This window comes from Strix uralensis, chromosome 24, assembly GCF_047716275.1.
Source record: "Strix uralensis isolate ZFMK-TIS-50842 chromosome 24, bStrUra1, whole genome shotgun sequence".
NCBI classification, from domain to species: Eukaryota; Metazoa; Chordata; class Aves; order Strigiformes; family Strigidae; genus Strix; species Strix uralensis.
The window spans coordinates 8,419,788-8,424,447 of NC_133995.1; positions in this window are offsets into that span (position 1 = coordinate 8,419,788).

Genomic DNA, 4,660 nt, shown 5'->3' on the forward strand with positions numbered 1-4,660 from the left:
TTCAGCATCCTGAAAGATTTAACTGAAAAAAGAAAGCTGTATTTTTACTAGGAATGCCATTTTGTTTTTAACAGCCATCACATGGTGTAAATATAATCGCTCTGGAAATTCTGAATTTTATTGCTCTTCTTATCTCTTTTTTTCTGCAATGACAGACATATTTAACCTTCTCCCCATTGGGATTACATAGCAGAGAGGTGTCCTGCTGTTCAAAGGCAGCCAATTTCCCATTTAGGACAGGTATGGCACTGATGACTTTTAGAGGATGCTGCCAGGCACGCTGCCAAGGCCGGGGCCGTTCTCCACTGCGGCCCCACTCCCTGGCACCGCATGGGCCGAAGTTTGGGGGGCGATGGCCAGTGGGAGCCGAGGCCAAGGGGGGCAGTGGCGGGGAGCAGAGCCTGAGAGCACCGGCGAGGCGGCCGCGGGACCAGCCCTCGATGCACCTGCAGCACTTCTGTGGAAAGGACACGGAAAATAAAGCGAAGCGCGGACCCACGCTTTGCAGAGGTTATCTCTGTCCTTCCAGCGAGAGATGGTCACTCCCTCTGTGCCTCTCCAAAGCGACGAGCGGTCGTGGCAGGGGTTGGCAAGGATGAACTTTTTAAGGCTCCACACGCGTCACCAGCCAGCAGTCACCATGACTTCCTGAGCCTCTCCTCCCCAGATGCAGAAAATTCAGTTTTGCTTTTTACGGATGCATAACTAACCTCTTGAGTATACATCTATTCAAACCTACATAATTAGTACTTATTTTTTCAAAAAGCTAATGAAAGGCCCTTTTAGGTTCCTAATTGGCTGCTACTTCTTATTAGTCAACTCCGAGTATGAACTATCAACATGGGAAATGCACTATATGGCAGGAACTGCGCACACCGGGGACGGGAGCCTGAAAACCGACACGCAGGATGGCCAAGCGTTGTGCAATACAGACTAAATGTGATTCAAAAGTAGCCATTCTTCAGTTGAAGAAATTCAGTCTCGAACCCAAACCCACAATGTTTCATCTTTAGGACACAGGGTGGTTGTAAATGTTGGGATGGTGGTTTGTACAGTGGGTCAGGACATGTCCCAGAAAGACAGGTTTCTATGAAAACAGCGGCAGTCCGAGACACGTGCTAGCTGGAATTATTTAGGGACAGATAATCAAGCTGTACAACAAATGAACAGCTTAATTAACAGCACATGCCTATCAGGAGCTAATTACATGATTCTTTACCATTTTAAAATGAATGGTGACCACTTAGTTCCCAGGACCATAATTACCAGGTTAAGAAAAATGTGCCAAACCTGCAGCTAAGTTCTTTGTATAACTCAGTTGCCAATTTAACCACCTTATAAATAAAAATAAAGCCTTTACAAAAGAGCAGCTCTTTCCATCAGGGAGCACAGGTTCAAAGAAGCAGCATCTAGTTCCACATGAACTCATTCCTAATCACACTATAAATGAAGGAAGCTCCTTGCTTTACAGTCAGTGTGTTTTAAGGGAACAAAGAAAAGCAAATAATGCCTACAGATTCCACTTGAGAGGAATACGTTATTGAATTGCACGTTATTTCAAGGAGCTCATCTAGAATAACACCTTCCCCCAATGAACCGCTCAGAAATCCCAGCTGCACTGCTCATAAAAGTCCTTATTTATTTATTTGTACTCCAGTCGGTGCTGTTTCCATCGGCTGTGCTGCAGTGCTCTCTGCTGGCACCAGCCTGGGAGTTCGGGGGATGCTGCAGCTGAGCAAAGGCAGCGACAAGGCTGTCGCACCCCAGAGTCTGTCCGCCTGGGGATGGCGCTTCTGGTGCCGCCAGCCCCAAGGATTTACAACCCTTGAGTCAAGCTCCTGGAAAACCCCGAGATTACCAACACTGGCTGTTTGTATTTGCTTTCTGAGTTCGTATTTACATTCAGGGTGTCACGTCTCAAAACTCCTCTGCTTGGAACCCCCTGTGCATGTGCCTCCTGCACAGATGGCCCTGCTGCCCTGTTTGCCCTCTCACCGATAATATTCAGTAGCTATTTTCTTTTCTCACTTCTTTGCAAAAACTCCCAGCAGTGTTCCAGGTCCCTTCTCACCTGAAGAGCAGGGCCTGCAAGGACGGGGCTAACGGTGCCTTTCGAACACCCCTGCAAATGGGCCGCTGTAATCTGCACATTGTGCTGTTGGGTTCCATCACACCTCCTCACTTCTAATTCCTGCCATTAAAAACGAGATTGTTGCTTGCTCTGAGTGTCTTTGGTTAATAGCTGCTATTTTAACTCGAGCCCACTGAGAGCTCAGCAGAAGTCCCTGAACTGAACTGCCCGTTGGCCTACATTTCGATCAGGCAAGGGCGCGAGGCGCCATCTCGACAGCAAAGCACACAGGGGAGCTTCTCCCTCTCGCTCCCACTGGCTTCGTGGTGTTTCTCAGTGTGTTTCTGAAGGCCAAACTCTGACCACTGTTGATGTGGGGAGCGTTGCAGCTCCTGTATACTAAAGAACCCTGCTTTGCTTTCCTTTTTTTCAGCAAGTTTCTTCCTACTTCTAACTGATGGCCGTCCCTGGCATCACCCTGCTGCAGTCACGCTCTCCCTGTAAGATTTATAATACGTTTACAGCAAGTGCTACAAGAGCAAGACAAGGCGTGTGTACCCACTCCAGTTTATCACAGCCATCTCCTCTTCAACACAACTAATAACACCACACGAACTCCAAGGACTAGAGCGCAGTAAATGCTTCCCTTTTGTTCCCATTATCTCTACCTTTAACTTCTCCCAAAGCAATCGCATTATCGTGAATCGTGTCATTTTTAATTTCATTTCCCCTTAATCACCCGACGCAGCCTGGCCTGACTCGCTGCCCCCCGCGCAGGGCCAGCGAGCGCTCCCGCGCAAGGCAGACAAAACCCGGGGGCAGGACACCAGCAGCCCAGGGAAGATGGATGCTCATGCACAGATGCCAGTTTGCTCTCCTTACTGGCACTCTGTTTGGAATTACGATCATCGTGAGCCTATTTCAATAAAGGACTTGCTGCTTTCCTCCTCTGCCTCCCCTGCACACGTCTACCAGCCACCTCACCAGCGCCTGCAGGCAGCACTCGGCGCTGCTGCGGGTACGTAGGGTCCTTCAGCTGAATCTATCTTAAAATGCCCTTCGTGGTCCAGGGTGTCCTTTGCTTCTGTGTTATCTCACAAGATGAGTTTTAACTGTGGCTATTAAATTTGTAGTTAGGATACGATTGCTGATAGCTTTTGAGAAAGTAAAAGTTCATAGGAAAATCCAAAATTATATAAAATAATAAGAAACAAGCTAAGAACTGAATATGACCAAGACAGCAACACTGAAAGCATTAAATTATTTTTATGTTACTGGAATTAATAGATGGGAATGAAAGAGCAAGAGGCAGAAGTGGCCAGCACCTTTCCCACCCCAGGTTTGCCCCGAGGGCACGGGGCAGTGCAGGCACCAGCAGCCTGTGGGCTCTGCCCTCTGCCCTGGGCTTTACACCAAGGAGCAAATGGAAACGTCTGTGCTGCAGCAGGACCACAGGGACGGACTGGCACGTCCATGTTTATACCTACATACACATAGGGCATATATCTATGTGTACGGTATATATACCCTGATAAATGACCTCACATTACTCTGATTTTAGCGTCTCCCCGGGATACCAGCAGTGGGACTGGCTCCCCCCCACACTCCAGAGGAGGTACAGACAAGGCCACACAAGGGCCTGTGGTGCTGCCACGTGGAAGACATTAAAGGGAGGAAGAGATGAAGCTTTCCAAGGCTTTCACGACCAGATCAATGCAAATTCCACCAAAACCTAGCATTAAAGAAAACCTTAGCATTCAAATCCACATCCAGAAATCCTGACCAAAATCCCCAATGCTATGGAGTTGAGAGTGATGGAGCCTGTCCAGCAAAGAAATGAAGAATACCAAACAGCCTTCGCCTTGGAACTGAGCTACTGAAGAAAAAAATATTAAGAAAAATAATGTGATTTTCTAGTATTGCCTCAGATTTGATTTATTCCCAATATAAAACTAAACTTCGCAATGATATGTACTTTTTTCATGCATTATTCTAGATGGCAGTGTAAATCAACTGAGAGTGCAGTCAGTAAAGTTGTTATTGCCATCTCTAAAAATCCTACACTATAGAAAAGATTCAAAGAATTATTAATATTTCCTATATTCGTACGTGCTGTGCTTTGTGGGAAGGCACACCGACAGAGATTTTGAAAGTCGAAATAGAGCCATTGTATGGTTCAAAATAGTTCAGAACTCCAGTGATGGAGATTAATCTCTGCTGCAATGATTTTTCTCCATGGTTTTGTGCCATCTAAAGATGGTGGAGCCCATCACCTTCCCAGGGCTGGAGATGAGAGGACTGGGGTGCTGGAGCATCCCAGAGGGAAACCCCATCCCACTCCAGTCCCACTCCACCCTGTGCGGCCCCACAGAACTCCCAATGTCATACAAAAGAAAACGGGGCATTTTCTTAACACCAAAAAGTGATCTGTTTGGTTAAGGCAAATCGCATTTGCATTCCACCCAGAACTCTGTCAGCACCAAACCCAGCAGCAGCGAGGAGCGGCCGCAGCCGCACACCACGCACCGGCTCTCCCGGCAGCGGCTGAACCAATTCCTGGCGGCGAAGCGCTCGGGTTCCCCGCACCGC